Below are 20,325 nucleotides of genomic sequence, written 5' to 3'. Positions count from 1 at the left end.
GCCTGGGGCTCCTAGGAACTGTGGGAGGGGCCTGGCTTGGCCACATCTGCTACAGGCCACGGCTGGGAATTCCCCGCAGTGTCACTTTGCCCTTGCTTCTCCTCCAGCAGTGCCCAGAAAACACAGAGTAAAAGGCAGGCCCAGGGATGCAGTGGAAACAGTTGGAACAAAAAAGAAAAATAGGAAAGACACTGGAGGAACAGTCTGGAGAAATGCCTTGTTTCCGAGAAACTTTTGTGCGGTCTACGGCAAGTTCCTCCACAGCTCTGGGCTCTGAGGTCCTCACTGGAAGGAGAGGAACGATCCCTGCCCGCCCTGTGGACTGGGTCATGATTATCATTGTCGCCTCTCATTGATGTCACGCTCTGTGGTGTTCCAGTCTTTGTACTCCGTGCACTGTTCTAACCTTCCTGTTATTGATGAGGACCCTGGGGGAGAGTCCTCACGAGGTGGAAGTGCCAGGTCTGTCTAACCCCAGCACCCACCTTCTCACCCTTGCGTGACATGCCTCTTGAAAGTGCAGCAAACTGTGACTATGAAATGGTTTAACTCATCTTAAAGTGCTGAGTATATGTGCAAAGTTATGGCTTTCTTAGCACCATTGTATCCATCCTCTCATGTGGTTATTTGGGAAATAAACAGAATTAAAAACACCTTTTCAGGCTGAGGGTGGGAAGCAGGGGCCATAGATTCTGCTCACTGATTTAGTCTTTACTCCCAAATATGATCACCTCGTATGACTACAGCTGACACCATGCGCTTGACATGCATTTCTCACTTATCACTGAAATCTTCCTCTCATACGCACACACCCAACACCAAAAAGCACCTAGAATCTATCACAGGGTTTTCCATTCCTGAGATTGTCCCCAAGCTATGGAGACGTGGGACTGGATCTAAAGAGGTACCCGGATCCAGGACTGATGTTTTTTTAGTTCATTGGTTGCTCATCACTCCTATCCAAGGCTCTGACTCATTAATTAGCCTCCAGGAGTGAGGCAGGTGCTGCTTGCTTTAGCAGCTCTGTTCCCATCACTGAGGTGTGGAAATAGCATCGCTCTGGCAGCAGGAGACTTAAGTACTATTCCAAACTTGCTGTAAGACTTCTGACAAGTCCCTGGCCCATGCTGGCCCTCAGGCACTGGTTTCATCCCTATAGAAAAGGGCCCTTTCTCAGGACCCTTTAAGGACTGGCATGTTGAGTGCTGTGCCCTGCAAGCTGGCAAGACTCTACAGCCTAATGCTCAAGAGTGTTAAGACTTTAAGAGCCAGAATCTTCATGTTCCAGTGACTTGTGGCAGTAGAAGCCACCTAACACCTCAGAGCCCGGGTTTCATCTGTGAAGTGGGGGTTATAATGGTTCTGACCTCAGAGTCTGGTTGGGAGATTATGTGAAAGTGCAGACCTAGCACTCAGCAAATATTTCATTGATGTTAACCTCCTCGTGTCTTTAATACGCAGCCTTCACTCCTCTTTAGGCACTTGATTTAGAGCTTAACCACTCACAGGTTGATAGTTTTGGGCATGTATTTTATTTCTCTCAAACGTGGATTTAGGTGTGACTTTGGAGCAGCCTTGGTGGAGGTGATAGAAAGGGGCTGGTGGTAGAAAGGAGACTGGGTCACTGCATGCCTTGAAACAAAACAAAATGAAACCACACACAGGTCTTTTGATTCTCCTCCCAGGTGGGGTTTTGCGTAGGTGCCTGTCCTCACTCTGGAAGAGCAAGAGGTTCCCAGTGGCCTGAGTCACTCGGTTCTCAGTGTCAGACTCAGCTTCCCAGTTTGGCAAGTTCCTTTCAGGTCTGGAGGGAGCAGAGGGTGCCAATCTAGGGGGCCTGTCTCTCATCGCACCGAGCCCCCAGAGTTGAGGGTCCCATAGAGTTTGTGGATAGTTGGATGGAACCTAGGGAGGCTGCATTCCTGGGTTTAACACTGACGTTCTACTCAATGCATGTGATTCACATCTATAAACCACTATCTTTTCTTGAATGCCTACTGTGTGCCAAGCTCTGGGCTTGACTTATATGATCTCATTTATCATGATCACCTAAGGGGTAGGTAATCACATCTCCACTTTTTAGAGAGGAACAGAGGCTTAGAGAGGCCACCCAGGAAATCAGTGTTTGAGTGGTTACAAGCCCATTAGTTAGGTCCATAGTCTATGATCATCATGAGTGTTGAGTTTCTGTAAGAAAGTAAGAAAAATTAGGGCACATAATGCAGTGGAAAGAGTATATATGACTTGGAGCCAAGGTCCTGGGTTTCAACCCTGGTTATATCACTCAATGTGTGTGGCCTTAAGTCAATCCTTACTACATCAGTCCCCAACCTCTTTGGCACCAAGAACGGGATTCGTGGAAAACAGTTTTTCCATGGACTGGGGTAGAAGGCATGGTTTTGGGATGATTCAAGAGTGTTACATTTATTTCTATTATTATTACATCAGCTCCACTTCAGATCATTAGGCATTAGATTCTGAAGATGTGGGACCCCTGCTTTTATTACATGGAAGACTCAGTTTACTGATCTGCCAAAGAGGGGATTATGATCAATATTCCTATGGCCTTTAACATGGTGGAATGTTTGAAAGTCAGACTGGAAAGGACGAAAGGGGTGAGTGTAGTTACCGGGGTCCAGCCCCGGTTGGATTCAGGGATTCCCTCAGGAGGACGGCATTGGCGATTTAAAGAAATAGAGAAAGAGATAAGGAAAGAATTTCTCAGTTAAGAAAACAGAGGAGAGAAAAGAGGCTGATATTCCTTGCTTTACGCAGAAAGCCAATAAAGCCCCAGCACGGGACTTGCTCTGTTCACGTAGGCCGCAGGCACCCTCTCGAATCGCGAAAGGTGCCCCACCTTAGGCACCTTCTCGAGTGGGTCTTAGAAGCCCAGGCAGGAAAGTGAACACAGAGGGCCTCTGCGCTCCAGGGAAATCAGCCTGAAAAGGAAAAGGAAAGAGAAAGAACGACATGGGGAGACCAAGCTTCGGTGAGCAAAGCCTGTAGCTTTATTTTTAGCAGGGACTTTTATACCTCAAGTTGTACATAGAAGATAATGGGGGATGCAAAGTCATGTAAGGTCAGCAGACCTTAATCATTATCGCAAATACAAAGGCTTTGGGTGATTTACATCATCTTCTGGTCAGGAGACCTGCTAACATTTTTCTTCTGATAAGAATTAGTCAACCAGAAAAACTTATTTTCTCCAAAGGTGACTTTTCTTAGAGTTTAGTACTACTCCCGGAAAGCACTAAACAGAGTTGCATTCCTATAGAGCAAGGGTGCTGTGGGGGTAATTAAGGGAAGAATTTATTAGCTTAGGGGTCTAAGGTTATTATTAACATTAGAGCTTCTACTTATATTTCTTATATATCAACTATATTAATCAATACACTCCCAGGAACACAGTGGGTGAGAAATATGGAAACTTGGCAGCAGGCATTTACTCGATAAAGATTTCTTCTATTAGTTCTATTTTAATAATTTCTAACTCCCCGAGAGGCTCTGCATTGTTAGAATAACTAAGTCTCCTTGTGCCTCATATGGCTGGGAGGCCGTAAACAATCACATCCATAGCTGTAGGAGTCCGGAAACCTGTTAGGTTGGTTAGAAGGCTTTCTGAGGGGATCACAATTGGAACACACCTTATTATACCCTGGAGACTTATAAACTAGAGCTCTAAATTGCTTTCTTATAGATAAGAGTGGTTGGGGATAGCCCCTCATGACTGTCAGAGGAGTTGGTGGAAGTCATGAAGCAGTAAAACAGACAGGCTCAGGTTTTTGGGGTAGACGCTCAGGCAGGCTCAGAGGGGCACCCCTCGAGTTCTGGCTTGCTGTGCCCACCAGATCTCTCCCACAAGCCTTGTCATGGGGTGGGGACTCCCATGCTGGCTCCCGGCATGTAGTCATCACTTTGAAGAGATGACTCTTCTCACACATTGTAAATGTTAAGAAAAATTATCCAAAAGTAGGGAATCAGGCAAAAAGATGACTGTGTGACCTTTTTATGCCATTCTAGAGCACTATCTAACAAGCCCACCTCTAGGAGTCATCCTGCACTTTGTGGAATGAAACAATTCACCTAATTCTCTAAGGTCAGACATTTAGAAAAACAGCTGAAGTAGTTTGGAAACAAGACGCAAATAATTGGAGACTCTTCATTTTTTAAAGTAAATTTCAGTGTTCATGAGAAGACTTGGGTTGCCCAACCCAAGTTGCCTTTTAGGAAAAGGCAAATTGGGAATTACAGACAAGAGCAGAACAAAAACTAGACTGGGGGATCCTAATGGGCGAGGGGATGCCTGAGAGCTGCAGTATGAATCAGCCCAAGACTGTAATCTCCCAGTACCCTTCCGAATTGGTCTCACTCAATGGTGCTTTGTTTGGTGTTCACATCCCTCTCTCCCTCCCTGTCTTCAATTTATTTTTGCAATTAAGATGAACTAGAATTAATATTGTTTTGAGAATTTGATAACCCCTTTGAAGTAACTAAAAGCATCACAGGATGTCACAAAGCCTGAGAGTACTTGGGTAGGGGGGTGTGTGTGTGTGTGTTCATGTACAGTCACAGTTAATTTACAGAGTTTTCCTGTAAAATGAGGGCCTATATGGAATAGGTCCCCAGATCCTTTCCGAGGATGAGGGCCTGTCAATCACTAAATTTTCTATAGTTCCAGTGAAATGAATCTTTTAGAATAAGTTTTTCATAAAGCTGTATTACCTCAATTTAAAGAGCTGTTCTTTATTCCTGTTATAAAGCTGTTCTTTATCCAAGCTGTTCTTTATTACAAGGCCTTTCCACTTTTTTTTTTTTTTTAATTTTACTTAAAAATTTTTTTTTTTTGGCCAGTGTGTGAGATCTCAATTCCCCTACCAGGGATGGAACCTGTGCCCCCTGCAATGGAAGCTCTGAGTCTTAACCATTGGACTGCCAGGGAAGTCCAGGCCCTTCCACTTTTTGAAATTAAAATTTACCCTCTTTTCTTTTTCCTAATTTTATTTTTAAACTTTACATAATTGTATTAGTTTTGCCAAATATCAAAATAAATCCGCCACAGGTATACATGTGTTCCCCATCCTGAACCCTCCTCCCTCCTACCCTCTTTTAAATAAAATGATGGGCTTAAAAAAACAAGTGTTCCCAACCTTCACCATGTTACTGCTCCTGCCAGGTCTGGGGACTCTCACAACCTGTCTGCATGATCTGACCCAGGTATAGGTAGACGGTAGGAGGTGGGCTCCGGATTTGCCCACTTGGGTTTGAATTTTCGTTCAGCCACTTACTGAGGTCTTCTAATCTCCCTGTCCCTTGTATCTTAATTTATGGTTAAAAATAAAAGTGGGGGCTGGGGATAGAAAACCATCTCACTAGGGTGGCTGAGCAAATTAAATAAAGCTTACCAAGTCTGGAGCAGTAAGGGCGCAAAAAACGTCAACTGTGACAATAAGATTCTTTAAGGGTACTTTCAGCTCAGAATTTCCGTGAGCTCTGTAAGAAGTCTCGGGATCGCCCTGGACCGCACTCTAGGACCCGGAGCTCTAGCTTTGGCTCAGCTACAAATGCTTACTGCCTTTTGGCAAATCCCCTCCCCGCGCTCTGGTCCGCGTGCCCCTCGGCCCAAGGAAGGGGTGGGTGGTCTCTGCGGCTCCTCTCTGCTCTGAAATTCCGGCTTTCGGGGTGGCCCCTTTCTGGCGCCCGGAGTTTCCGCAGCTGGGAGTGCCGCGAGGGGTGGCCCGGAGGCTACCTAGGGGCCGGCCTGCGGGACGGGACTCTTGCGGCCAATCTGCAGACTGTCTCCGGCCCCCTGACCTCCGGTGGCTGCTGTTTACTTCGCTGCGTCCCACCCCGGCGGCTGCGGGCCAGCCCAGACGGCGCCGCGTGATTGGGCAAGCGGCCTGTCAATCGCTGGGGACTTTCCCAGGGGTGGGGCGGCCCGGCCCCCAGCACTTCCTAGTCCCTGGCCAGGTCCCCCAGCCAGGAGCTGGGATCCTGCTGAGTGCTGTGAGGCCAGAGCCTGGCGCGGGCCTCTACCCTGTCCCTGGACTCGGGACTGGACGCCGAGAACGGGGCGCTGTCTCTCAGGGTCCCCACCCTCAGGTAAGCCGGTTGGGCGGAGCGGGAATGGAACGGAAGGGAACCCGAGACCCGGCCGTTCCGAGTCTCGGCAGTGACCGGGCGTGGCGCGGGGAGGTCAGGCCCGGCCTGGTGGCCTGGCTTCTTGGCTCAAGGGCTAGCCTCGAGGCACGCGGCGCCTCCGAGGGTGGCGAGGTCCGGCCGAGTGGGGAATCCCTGACCCGCGCGGAGGGTGGTGGGCGCGCGTGCGCACTGAGTGGGCGACCGTGTCTGGGACCAGCGTGCAGTCCGTGTGCAAGGCGTGCAGACCGTCGGGGTGTGTGTATGCGGGCGTGGATCTGTTTACAGTATGGGAGACCAGTTTTGGAAGCAGTGTGCACACGTAATGAAGAGGAAAATAGCTCATTGGGCGCTTTCCAAGTGCTGATTTTAACTCGTTACATGTATTAAACTCATTTGTCACTGTCACCCTCAAAGTGAATTTGATTATTATTATCCGTATTTTACAGTTTAGGAAACTGAGGCATTTGGAGATTGGGGTCATACAGTTAGAGAGTTGCACAATTGGGATTTGAACTCTAGCGTTTGATTCCAGATTTCGTTCTATACTTACTGTTTCTGTTGAAAATATTTTGCCCTCTGTTGGAGGCTACATTTGGGTGCATTTGCAGGGCAGCTGTAGTGAGTTTGGGGGAGGGATTTTTGGGTGTGGAGTTTCTACATGTGTGAGTTTTGCGCTGTAGAATATTTATCTGCAGGAGAGTGCGAGGTTGTGTGTACATGAAAGTGATTGTATTATACATTCATTAATTGTATGGGAATTTTGTGGGTGGGAATTTTGTGCGACTGCGTGAGACTGTTTTGGTTGAGGGGGGACTTTTATGGGTGATGCAGAAAAGTCAGCAATGTTTATCCCCACCCCCTTGCAGAATGACAGTACAGAGAAATCTGTGGATTCCTAATGCATCATTTTTATTTCACAGTATTGTCAAAATGTAATTTAATCAGCTCTTACTCATTTTCCAAACAATGTGGTATGGTAGAGGGGAATTCAGCACCTGATGAGAGATCCGGAAAGAGAACTGTCTCTCTCTTTTTTTTTTTTTTCCCCATTCCTGACAATGTATACTGCATTAGGAGGCTGGAATATTTATTAGCACAGGCTCATAGCAATCCTATGATGTATTAATATCCTTGTTTTACAGCAGAGAGAACTAAAGTAGTGAAAAACCAATAATGGTGATAGTAACAGCTTACATTTATCAGCACTTACCATGTGCCAGGCACAGTGCTTTACGTTTAGTATCTCTTTTAAGCTTTCAACAACCCTCGGAGAGAGTCACTCTTAGTAGCCTTAATTTTCAGATGAGGAAACGGAGTCCCCAAAAGGTTAAGACTTGCCCGATACTAGTAAGCCTTGAACCCTGAGCACTATTTCCTTTCCACTATCCTGGCTGTGTCCTGGAAAAATAATATGATCAGGGTCTGGCACTTCATGGAAGCACCTGATCATGTCCCTCTGGAGACAGCAGCCCTGAGTGTCCTGTGTTCTACATACTTAGGTGAATCTGTTTCCCCCACCCATGGGCATCCGTGGGTATGGCATGGGACTCCTGCTGAGGGTTGCTGCCTGCCCTTATTCCCACACCAGGGCCTTTGGGGCCCCAGGAAGCCATGGGGTCTGACTCATACCCTTACCCCCCAGTCCTGCCTGTGACTTGGGCCCGGATGTCCTGGGTTGGGTTGGCCGACCTGATTTGAACACCTCAGAATTGTAAGAGGTTGGCTATTGGCCTCCCTCTCTGGGTGCTCCCGGGTACTGTTTTGGGTACTGTTTTACTCTCACACTCACTGTGATTTAACCACAGCAGCCTGCTTTTTTCTCCGCGTTCAACATGGCAAGTTTATTCTTGCTTAGGCCTTTGTGGATATTGTTGCTTCTGCCTGGAACACCTTTCCCCAGCTCTTTCCACGCTGGTTCTTCCTTATCTGTCAAGTCTCGGCTCAAATGTCACCTCCTCAGAGGGGCCTTCCCTGACCTTTCTATGCAAAGTAACTCATTTTTTCACTTTCTGTCATATTACTATTATATATATTTTTGATACATTCATCATGCCTTGAAATGACCGTGCTTATCTGCAAATGAGAAAGTGTGTGTAGAGACACTGTATATGTCTGGGAAACAGTAATTTTTAGTGTTTGCTTGTTTGTTGTCTTTCTCTTTTCCTGGAGTGAAAGGGTGAGAGCAACGACCTCTTTAGTGTTCACATGTGCATTTCTGTTACTAGATAAGAGTGTCTGGGGTAAGACTGCTGGGTTTGTTCAAAGGATGAGTAGAGTAGAAGAAACTAGAATAATGGTGCATTTCACAGATAAGAAAATTGAGACCTAGAGATTGGAAGGAAGGCCCATGTCCCAGAGAATTAGTGGCAGAGTTGGGGTGAGAGCCAGAAGTTGCTTCCCACAACATTATTTTTCCCTCCTGATAGTCAGGAAACGGATCCTGCCAGTCCTCTGGCGTGGTGCTGTGTGGAGCGGCATGGTGCTCATGGTTCTCTGTCCTCCAGGAACATGTTGTAGACTGGGCAGAAATGTGCCCTGAGTGCTAGCTGGAAGGCATAGTGTGCCAGCAGTTGCCTGGCACTGAGTCTGGGTGGGGTGTGATGCAATTTTGGGGGTGCCAGGTGGTCAGGGGGCTTCTGTAGGGAAGTGACTTCAAGGCCAGGCCCAGCCAAGATGAGGAGGTACAGAGCTAGGCCTGAGCTCCTTCTGGAACTTAGGAAACTGGGCAGAGGATTTGGGGTAAGGCTCTCCTGGGTTGGGGGAGCTGACCAGCTGGGCTAGGAAAAACCCTAAAGTCTTGACTGCCAGGAAGAGAAGTGTCAGTTTTTCCCTGCTCCGTCGGCAGCACTGGGAAGTGATCAGAGCAGCTGGTTGGTAAACCTGAGCATGCATCAGAATCCCCTGGGTGGCTTGTTAGACAGACTGCAGGGCTGCGTCCCCATAGCGGCTCAGCCAGCTGGTGGCAGCGGTGCTGGGGCCGCCAGACCAGCTGCTCTTTGAGAATCCATGGTGTGGCGTGCCTGATTTAGAGTTAGCACACCAGGACGGGGGCTGCGCCTGCTTCCTCATCTGTAAGATTCTGTGACGTAAGTGCTGCCTCCAGAGGGGTGCACATGAATGAGACAGTGCCTGTCAAGCACTCAGCGCAGGGCTGGCGTGGGGCTGGTGTGGTGTAAGTGACCCATCGCTGCTGGCTGCTGAGCCTCATTCAGTCTTATTAACAATGCTGATCTTGAGGATGTTGAAGGGATTTCAGGAGGAGATGATGAGGAAGGTCAGATGTTCCAGGCTTGGGCATAACTTGCCCTTCATCCTCTGCCACCTCTGGACCATTCTGTGTCCTCTCTGGATGGATCGTCCTTTGTGGTATCTCAGACGTCCTTCCATCCCTGTTTGGAACAGTGGAACTGTATACGTGGGCGGGCCACAGGGATGAGCCAGCCTCCCCTGGACCGCAGCACAGCATCAGGGAGCGCTCTGTGGGCGGCCCCTTCCAGTGCTGTTACAGGTGGCTCGCTGCGGCAGGCCCACCTCCTCTCTTGCCCCCTTGTTTTCCTCTCTGCTCATGGCTCACTTGACCCCTTGGAGGGAGAGGAGGGAGCGGGGGAGAGGGAGGAGTAGGATGTATGGCAAAAAGAGTGGACAGCTGGCCAACAGAGGATCCGGGTTTCCTCGCCTCTCTGTCTCCACTGTCCCCTGCAGCCGTGGGCGAGTCTCCCTCCCTTGGCCGGCTTTGGTGTCCCAGCTGGAGAGCGAGGGACTTGCACTGACAGGTGTCTCAGGGCCGTGGCCCAGTGACCGGGCTGCCTTCTCTTCCCCGGCGATTTCTGAGTTCTGCTGCTGGGCCAGGCCTTTCTGTGCCCCACCTCCTGGCTTCTTGCTGCTGCCCCCCTGCCCTTCCCTCCTTTATCCTACTCCTCTTTGGAGAGTGTCAGCAGCTCTGTGAAGTGTTGCCAGAAGGAAGGTACAGCCACCACGGCCTGGCCGCTGGCAGGAAGTTTTTATCTGCGCTCCCCCCATGATCAGCCCAGGACAGTCAGTCACTCTTCTGATAGGAACGGATGACTGGGTTGAGGAACGGTGGCTTTTTGTCCAAGGGCTGTCCCCAGGCAGGGCTGAACTCTTGTCTTCCCAGGGACCTCACCCTGAGGCTGTTCCTTGTGTCCCTGAGCACCTGCTGGTGGACAGGCCGGTGGCCCAGGCAGGGGTGTGTGTGTGGGGGAGGGGAGGGGGTAGTGAGGGAGGGCTGGGGATGCTATAGGAGTCATGTCACCCAAGGCGTCCTACTCAGCGGTCAGAGCTGGTATTTTTAGGGCGGGCGTGGGGGTGTCCCATGAGTCAGGGGCCCTTGGTTTGGTCTCCACCCACAGTGGAGGAGGCTTACACCACTCTTGGCTGGCTAGCAGACCATGATCCTGGTCAGCTTCATCTCTGTGGTCTGAGGAGCGCTGGTCTTGCCACAGCCCCACTTCTGCCTCTGGGGTGCAGCTCCCCACCCTGATCCCAATCTCTGGGAAGAGGAACAGGGGTCTGAAGATGGCAGCATTAACTTTTAGAAAATGCAAAGGAATCTTTCAGACGCAGAGAGTAACATGCAGACACTTGGGAGAGCCACCATTCACATTAAGAAATAACATATTCTGTTCATTTGAAATTTCTCCCTGATCATCTCCTTCCCCACTCTTCCAGAAGTAGCAAGGGTTATAAATTTAGAGTTTATTCTCTTGTATTTCTCTACAGTTTTATTGATATTATAAATATATACATCCCTAAACAATATGTAATATTGTTTTGTATGTTTTAAGATGTTACTTAAATGTTTCCAACTGTGTTCTTCTGCAGCTTGCTTGTTTTGCTTCTTATTATGCCTGAGAGATTCATTCCTGTTTGGATCTCTAGCTCTGGCCTATTTGTTTCTCACAACTGTATAGTATTAATAGGGGCTTCCCTAGTGGCTCAGTGGGAAAGAATCTGCCTGTCAAACAGGAGATGTGGATTTGATCCCTGGGTTGGGAAGATACCTAGGAGAAGGAAATGGCACCCCACTCCAACATTCTTGCCTGAAAAGTCTCATGGACAGAGGAGCCTGGAAGACTAGAGTCCATGGGGTCACAAAGAGTCAGACACGACTTAGTGCCTAAACAGCATGGTACTAACATTCACTGGTATGAAGTGGCCCCAATGTCTTTATTCATTTTCTTCTTCGTTAGCTTATTTCCAGTCTTCACTGTTGAAACGGGACATCTATGGCTTTTATCTGATTGGTGGTCCCTGGAAGCTATTCCCTTCCTAGCCATTGTGGCTCCTGTTGGGTTAGCCCTTCAAGGTCTTCAGGGAGATCTGGGGATCCTCGTTGGTCCTCACAGCATTTCCTTGGGGAGAAGAAACCAGGAAAGTGAGGTCTGCTCAGGGTCACTTGGTGAGGGAGCGGAACCAGGATCTGAACCCTGGTTTCACAGAAACCCTCTTTTCACCATATTTGGTATGAGGGGAATTCTCAAAAGTTGTCATCTTCCCCCATGGAGAAAAGTTACAGGGTTGGAGAAAGCCTTTGTTGGAACCAGCTTTGGGCATTTGGGGCACCAGTACACAGGAGGACAGTTGAGTCTCCCTTCCCTTTAGGCCCAGGGTTGGCCTAGTGCCCTTTGACCCTATAGCTGATAGGCGAGGGGCTCCTCCTGGGTCAATGGTGCCAGCTGCTGGGTTGGGGGGTGGGTGGGTGGGGAGGCCAGGCTTCTAGGCACGGCGCAGGTGCACCAGTGGATCCCAGGAGCTGTGAGGAGGCGAAGGCTAGCAGGCTGGAGGTGCCTGGGCTGCCTTCTCAGCCCTTCTTAGGGGGCATTGGCAGTGGTGAATACAGGCTGGGGACTGATGATCAAGAGGGGGCATTCTGCTTGGTCCTTGGGAACTGGGCCACTTCGAGCCCAGCTCTGCACCTGTCTGGACTCGGCTTCCTCTCCAGCAAAGCAGGTATAAGGCTCCATGTGAGGGCCCACGGGCAGTGGACGGGAAGCTTCACCTTTGTTCCCACACCAAAGTCTGGTGCTTTTCCTCCCACCTTTGTCGCCTCAGACCCAGCCTTGATCTTCCTGAAGCTAGATCCTTTCTGGAAGGTTCCAGGTTGAAACAATCTACAGTTGCCAACTCTTCATCTGCAAAATTCCTTGACTAGAAAACTCAACCCTGGAGTTTACCTCTTGATTTTTTTTTTTAAACATTCTGTTCACTGCTTTTTAAGTCTTTATATGATAACTAGTCATCTACATTTTTTTCTCTATTAATTTCACTTGGGTCAAATATTTCCCAGAATGAAATTAGAGGACAGGAATTTCCTGCATATATGTAAATTATTTATCATGAAACAATATACATCACAGACTGTTAGAATTGAGAAAGACCATAGAAATATTGATTTTACTAATGAATAAGTTCTTTGGTTCAGGTGATGAAGTCCCTCCTGATTTGTGAACTAGTCCCTATAGCCTGTCTGTGCATAGGAAGCAGATTCATAATAAGGAGGCTCTCATCCCTGCCCTCTGCCAACCAGCCTCATTTGGTGCAAGAACAATAGCCCTTCCTTATTGTTCTGACTTTGTCAAGCAACTTAAAAACAAAGTCAACTCCCCCTTTAAAAGAGTTACAAAATAACATGTGCTCATTGGAGAAAAAAAAACTCCAAAAACTCAAGGGATGCCAAAGGTATAAAGTAGAAAATGAAAGTTGTCTTTTTTTCTCCTTCTTCTCTTCCACCTGTTTTTTAAAATCAATTTTAAAAATAGAACAGGCTAGATTTCTCTTGTAAAGAGTTAAAAAATCTGTTTTAAAATAAAGGTTTCCTTTGATTCCAATCCCCTAGCCCAAGTCCTTCTCTAGAGCTGACTACTAGCAGCGGTTTGGTGTGTATCTTTCCACCTTTTCTTATGCATATGTAAGATTTTATTGTATATGTATATGTTTATGCACACATACAGGCTTCCCTTGGTGGGTGAAATGGTGAAGCTCTCTGGCTGCAATGAAGGAGACCTGGTTTTGATCCCTGGGTCGGGAAGATCCCCCGGAGAAGGGAATAGCTACCCACTCCATTATTCTTGCCTGGGAAATACCATAGACAGAGGAGCCTGGCGGGCTACAGTCCATGGGTTTGCAAAGAGTCAGACTCGACTGAGCAACTAACACTAACACACACACACACACACACACACACATACACGCATACACTCACACACATAGTTGTGTGTGTACGAATGTGTGTAACAGGATAAATAATACCTTATTATACATCAATACTTTGCTTTTTTACTTAACAGTATTTTATGGGCACCTTTCTGTCATTGCAAAGCAGGCTGCCCATTCTTTTTGATGTCTGTGTACTATTCCATTGAATGAATGCACCACAGTTTATTAAACTAGCCCCGTCTTGACGAACGTTCAGGACATTTTTGCTATTAGAAACCGTGTGTCAGTGCGCATCTTTGTCCAGTCTCTGTACAGTGATACAGAGATTTCTAGCTTCTTAAATAGGTGGTCACTGAATGAGTTACCTCTGGCCCTTTAAATAATTGAAACTTCGTCAAGCATACTTTTTTACAAGATAACTTTCATCTCAGCCATACAAACCTGATTTTTTTAAATTAATTTTTATTGAAGTATACTTGCTTTACCGAGCCTGATTGTTGACATAATTGAGAAAGGACATTCTTTACCGTGGGTGACCCAGGTATAAGAAAAGCAAATGTTCACTGCATCAGTAGAAACATAATACCTAAAAGGGTGGAGATGAAAGTTCCTCCGTTTGGTCAGGCAAGCCACATCTGGAGTGTTGTCCATTTTCAAGGTCAGATACAGATAGGGTGGGAGTGGAGGGGACGGGGTGGGGAGGGGTCCAGAAACCTGTCCCTGCGGAGAACAGTGCAGGGAACAAGGGCTAGTCTGCTTCTTGAGTGCTGCAGGTTCCGAATCTGCTCAGGGCTGAGATGGAGGAGAGGGGCATCTTGTTCCTTATTCTCAGGGACCCCAGAGGGCAGAGCAGGGGCAGTGGAAGCAGAACTGGGAGTAGCTTCACTGCAGTTAGTGCTGGCTGCCCGGGGGTGCTCCTTGGGGAGGAAGTTGGTCTGGGTCACTAAAGATGGTCAACCAGAGTCCCCTGGCTCTCCTGCGGACTGGATAAGCATGGGTCTGAATCTCCCCTGAGCTTCCATTCAACCTGAGGCGCTAAGCCCTGGTGACTGCTGGCAGTCAAGGGCAGACTGACACCTGATCTCATGCAAAGTTAGTGACACACAGAGGCAGCGGCTGGGAACCTGGGCGTGTTTCAGGTAGTGGAACGACAGGACTGGTGTCCTCCCCCTGAGCTTCAGCCTGTGCCTCTCCGTCAGCGCAGGCCAGTGGAAAGGCACTGGTGTGGAGTCTGATAGAATGAGGTTGGGTTCTTTGTTCTGCCACTAACCAGCTGTGTTTCCTCAAGCAAGTGACTTATCTGAGTCTGCCTCCTCATCTGAAAAATAGAGATGATGCCATCCAGCCAAGAGGATTGGTTTCCTTGCTGGAAAATAGGGATAAGAATGTTCATCTCTGTGTGGTAAGAAGAAAATAAGGGAATCCTGTGCATAATGACGCAGCACAGTGCCTGGCATGTGGGAGCACAGAGCTGTCAGGGCCTATCCCAGCTTTAGTTAGATGCTCCTTGGTCCTCATGCAGTTTTCAGCCAACTAAGGGCCTGGTCCTCCCCACTGTGCCTAGGCTGGTAGTGTAGAGCTTGGATCTTGGAGGCTAAGTAGGGACAGTGGGGCTCTTTCTGGGGGTGAGTCAGTGGATGGGAGTGGGGAGGGACATGGGAGATGCCAGCTCTGCTTGAGAGACATGACACTCAGGCTGACCTGGAGCCTGGATGCAGACCAGGAGGGAGGGCAGGACCCGGGGAAGGGCTGCAGACATCGTCTGGGGGTTTCCAACTGCTCTTGGGAAGGCGACACACCCCTGAGAGCACTGCAGGAGGGTTCGTGAGGCAGGACATCCACTTGGGCATTGGGAGGGATGGGAGCTAGGGTGCATGTGTGTGCGTGCTCAGTCATGCCCTACTCTTTGCAACCCCATGGACTGTAACCCATCAGGCTCCTCTGTGCATGGGATTTTCCAGGCAAGAATACTGAAATGGGTTGCCATTTCCTACTCCAGCGATCGAATCCCTGTCTCCTGCATCTCCTGCATTGACAGGTGGATTCTTTACCACAGAACCACCTGGGAAGCTTCTGAGCTGGGGAGAGTAGCCTTTTTAAGATCAGAAGACTTTAGAAACAGATGGCAATATATTGTAAGTTCTGGAATGTTAGAACTAGAAGAGGCCTTAAAAATTGTCTAGTCTGCCCCCTTATATTGTATTATTGCTATTGTCAACAACCCCTCCTTTTAGAAAACTGAGGCCAGGTGATGGAAAATGTTTGCCATGGTGTATCTAGACTAGAAGGCTTCCCTGGTGGGTCAGTGGTAAAGAATCTGCCTGCCAATGCAGGAGACGTGGGTTCGATCCCTGGGTTGGGAAGATCCCTTGGAGGAAATGACAACCCACTCCAGGATTCTTGCCTGGGAAATCCCATGGACAGAGGAGCCTGGAGGGCTATAGTCCATGGGTTCACAAAGAGTCAGACATGACTTAGCGACTACAACAACAGCCTCCACTAGAGCCCATGATTCCTGAGCCCCACCCATTCCTCATATTACACTGTGTGCCTGTAGCCTCTTTCTTACTGAATTGTTTGGAAAGACTGATTAAATCCTTGGCTTCCCACTGGTGAGCTGCTGGGGTGGGCTCCTTGGGTACACCCTGTCTAAAGTAGGTGCAGTGTCTCTGCTGACAGTCATCAGGAGGACTCGGCCCGCTCTTTGATGGATGGACCTGGAGCCACAGTTTCCCTGATTGTGAAATGGGTGGAGTGGTCTGGAGGTCATCGTGAAGTGTGGAAGTGGGAAGATTTTTGTTTTAGTTTGCGAGATGTTTCATAATGCCTCACTTCCTGTCAGCCCTTGGGGGACTTGCAGGATATTCCCATTTACTGTTGAGGAAATTGAGGCTCAGATGATTCCTGATCTTTCCTGAACGTGGCCTTGGTCCAAGGGCTTCTCATAGCTTCAGTTTCACCAGCTATGGTGTTGTCCCAGTGTTCCTGCTTACAGTTATTTGCAATTCACAAGAACCAAGTGGATGCTACAACCCATCAGCTGGGCTGTTAGGGGCTGCCTCAGCCTTTTAGTAAGAACCTACTAAGTGCCAGGTACTTTGTGAGGTATTATAATTATTATCATTTAGGAAATCTTATTACAAAATGAATACATTTCTTTATTAAATAAATCAAATAATTAGGAAATAAGTGAGAACGCCCTTCCAATTGTACGCATATTGTTTCATTTAGTTTCTTTAATCTGACGTCCATGGCTTCTGGTTTTTTTTTCTGTTTTGCAGATGAGGCTCAGAAAAGGTGAGGGGATGGTCAGTGTCACCCAGCCTGCAGGGGTGGGCAAAGCTGGGACCAGGGCAAGGCCCTGGGGCAACGTGTGAGAAGGCTTCCGGCTCAGGGTCTCATCCTGCTCTTGGGCTCCCCCTTCTTTGTTGCACCCTGCCTGCCCCATCTGCTTCCGTCTCTGATCCTGCCCTGTTGGGACCCTTTCTTCCTGATCCAGGGCTGTACTATCTTCTGTGTGTGTGCTGGGTCCCCTCCTCTTTCTTGCCTTGTGGCTGGCTGCCAGAGTTTGGGTCTCCGTAGATCCTTAGGCCAGCATGAAGACGTCACCCAGTTTCTCTCTAGTCCAGGCTCCTCTTCTGTGCCCATGAGGGAGTTGAGGTCCACAGAATGGACAGCTTGCCCATGGCCATCAGAGTGTGCAGTAGAGTAGGTGCCAGGACTTCTGACTTTCTGTCCTTGCCTTCTTTCTGGAGACCCTTCCCTTTGCCACACTGTCCCCTGCACCCACCAGCATCCCTGGCAGCCCCTGCCGTTCCCTGGGGAGGTCGCTTGTGGCCTCTGTGTCCTCCCAGTTCCCAGTGCTAGAGATCTACTCAGGCTGTCTTCCCTGGGCTAGCGAGAACTTCACTTCCCCCAGAGCCGCAGGGTCTGGCTGGCCTCAGGATGCAGCCAGTGCCCAGTGGCATTAGATCAGGCGAAGCTCCCAAGTGGGCCTTAGTTTCCTCACCTGTGGAACAGATGTCAGCCCTGCCTCCTTCCCAGGTTCTCGTGACAATCTAGTGGAAAAACATGCTTGAGAAATCATAGCGATTTTGCAAATGTTACTAAGCAAATTCATATCATTTGCGGACTCTGGGAGCCCCTACTCCTAGCAGCAGCACACAGCTAATTGAAAGACAGCCTCTAATGGGCTGAAGTGTCTCAGTGCAGAGGCTTCATTTTCAATTTAGCCTTTTTCAACCTTTGTCTTGGGTGGAGGTTACCATCTGGGCCCATGCCCCCTCACGTCTCCTCACCCACCCTCCCCACCCCAACTCCTTCCCATCCTCCCATCCCCACCCTCTGACCCCTACCCACCCCTCCCTCCTCACCCCACCTCCATCCCCTCGATGCTGTCTCCTCCTTCTCTTCTGGCTTCTTCAGTTTCAATAGCATCATCTCCATCTTTACACTCTGTGGTCACTGCCTGACCTGTCATCTGTCTGGCCCTTTTCTGCCCCCAAACCAGGCCTTTCTGGTTCCAGTGGGTGCCCCCAGGTTTTTCGGGGTGGGCTGTGGGGACTTAAACCAGGATCTTGTTTTGGAAGAAGATCTGAGCTGCCTGTGTCTTCACCCCCAGCTGTTTCTGTTTTTGCACAGTGGGTTGGTAACTCCTGCTGGTGGCTCACCTGATCTGTAGCTGCTACACCCAGGCCCATGTGGACACAGAGTCCATGCTGGACTTGGCAAGAACCCGGAGAGGGGGGTCTGCAGTGCAGTGAGTAAGTGCAGGAGCAGAAATGGAGATGGGGCAGTGGCAGACTGGAGAGAGAGCAGGGGCCCTTCCAGCTCCATCCTGACATCGTATGTGACTTTGGTCTTCATGCTCCAGGGCCTGCCTGCTGCCCTCACACCCTGAGTGAGGGTCAAATGAGCTCGTGTCCCAGGATGCCTAGGTGCTGAGCTCCAGTACTGCCCCAAGTGAGGCGTGGGGGTGGGGTCAGTGCCTCTTTTCCCCTGTCCACACCCATCCCTTGGTCTGTGATGCAGGGAAATGTACCATCAGCGTGGGAGACAGGATGGTGACGCAGGCCCTCATTCCAGGAGCCTTGGGGCGCCTGGTAATGGACTTGGCCTCGTTGTCCTTGGAAATTCCTGTCCAGCTCTGTCATCCGGGGAATGAATCCTCTCTCTAAGAAAGATCTCAGAACCACACAGACCAGGAGGAGAGTTCCCATCTGCCCGAAAGTCATCCTGAAACTGCCGCTGACCATCTGGGCATGAGGTCAGCGGGATATGGAAATTCCCTGTTCCCCTCTTTGTGTTTCTTGCCTCCAGAAGTCCAAGCCATCCTTTGGGTAGCTCTTCTGGTCTCCAGAGAGGACTTTCTCACAGTAGGCTATTTGGTCTGGGCTCCCGCAGCCTGTACTCTCCCCCTGCGCCCAGCTCTGCCGACCCAGGCTGGAGTCGAGAGAATAAGCCTGCTTGCCCCTCAGCTGCTTCCCCTGAGCCCCCTTCCCTGGAGGCTCCCCAGTGCTGAGGGAGAGCATGCATGGTTTGGAGAATGTGAAGGTGGGATTTCAGTTCCTGGGTCCTGCATCCTGCTCTGTTGCTTGGTGTTACATCTGGGCATCTCCAAGGGAGCTTAGTTGTGCCAGGCTCACTTCTAGATGTGTATGGCTGTCCCGGTGTCTCTGGTCAGTGGATCACAGTTAGGCTCTCAGGATGTTTGCACATGGCTTCTCAGGAGGCAGGTGTAGGATTAAGGGTGCCTCTGGTCCTTTCCGTCTCTCTGCTCTGATTAGAGATTTCCTGGGGCTCTGTTTTGGACCACTCTGACAATACCTTGGTAGACCAGTTGGACTCAGCGCCTGCTCTCCTGGAGCTTCTAATCTATTGGGCAAGCCAGATGTGGAGTAAAAATATTCCCAAATTATCACCTATTGTCAACTGTGAGTTCCATGTAGGGTGAGTGTGGAGTGGTGAGCAGGAATCCAGACACCTGCTGTCACTTATCACCAGAGGTGCTTAGGGTTCCTTTCAGGTCTCAGTCTTCCCATCTGTGGACTCCATGCAGTGTCAGTCACCTCTCGCTTTCCAAGTGCCAGGCCTGCACTGGCACCACAGATGAGGAGAGCATGCTCCCGCCTCCAGGAGATTTTCAGTCAGATACATAAAGACTTACCCCAGTCATACGTATCCCATTCTGGGCGTAAGGGCCTGCTAGAGAGGCACACAGGAGAACGGGGAGTGCAGAAGTAGGAACCCCCCAACATCTGCCAACGTTTGGAGCTCCTTGCTCCATGCCAGTCACTGCCAGGTGCCTCACCCACACTGTCTTCTAATTCAGTGAACACTTCAGAGCTTTCTTTGCTCTGCTGTGTAATGTTGATCTTTTGAGTTAAAAATAAGTCTCCCATAAGCTGGTGACTTCTATGTTGGGTGTGTGAGCAGCTGTCCTGTGCCTCTAGGCTCAGTGGGTGTGGGTGGCTCGCAAATGTGTGTTTCTCTTGTCAGTCTTTGGGAGACGGGGGTCTCACTCACCAGAACTTTGTTTTTCTTTCTGGCTCGTGGCATCCCAGGGTAATGGGGACCCTGTGGCCAAAATCCTTGTTATGTCTTGTGCTGTAGGGCAAGGGAAACAGCCCAGAGTGACTGGATAGATAGCTCCATGTTATCTTGCAAACAGGCTTGAACTTGCCTATTGCCCCTCTGGCCTGAGTCTTGTTGGAGGGAGCTGTGTGAGAATAGCAGGCGTTCGACTCAGCTTTCTTAGGTGGAACTGGATCTGCATCTCGCCTCACTTGCTGGCTGTGTAATCCTGGCTGAGTTTCCTAACCTCACTGAGCCTCCATTATAAAGTGAGGATAATACTATGTATTTTCGGGCTGTTGTACAGCTTAACTGAGATAATGCAGCCGAAGGATTTAATGCAGTGCCTGGCAAGTAGGTTAATGAATGAGCTGTTATTATTAGTCTTTTTTTTTTTTTTTTAATACTCTTTTAGCAAAGCACTTGTGGGTGCTCAAA

The 20,325-nt window shown here is 49.3% G+C and overlaps 1 protein-coding gene across 6 annotated transcripts in view; it reads left to right on the top strand.

Annotated features, from left to right (window-relative positions):
* Positions 1-20,325, top strand: part of TNIP1 (TNFAIP3 interacting protein 1) — a 51,763-nt gene that overhangs the window by 1,442 nt on the left and 29,996 nt on the right. For 3 of the 6 annotated variants that reach the window (XM_010850587.1, XM_010850589.1, XM_010850585.1), the window contains exon 1: positions 5,920-6,099. The exons of 2 other annotated variants lie outside the window; for them this stretch is intronic. The gene's annotated coding sequence lies outside the window, so the exon portion shown is untranslated. Of the gene's footprint in view, positions 1-5,919; positions 6,100-20,325 lie in introns of those variants that run through there. One more of the 6 variants, XM_010850591.1, reaches the window with a different exon arrangement.

Source organism: Bison bison, unplaced genomic scaffold, assembly GCF_000754665.1.
Source record: "Bison bison bison isolate TAMUID 2011002044 unplaced genomic scaffold, Bison_UMD1.0 scf7180017864291, whole genome shotgun sequence".
NCBI classification, from domain to species: domain Eukaryota; kingdom Metazoa; phylum Chordata; class Mammalia; order Artiodactyla; family Bovidae; genus Bison; species Bison bison.
The sequence above is the reverse complement of the archived record's forward strand: the minus strand, read 5'-3'. Positions and strand labels throughout refer to the sequence as shown.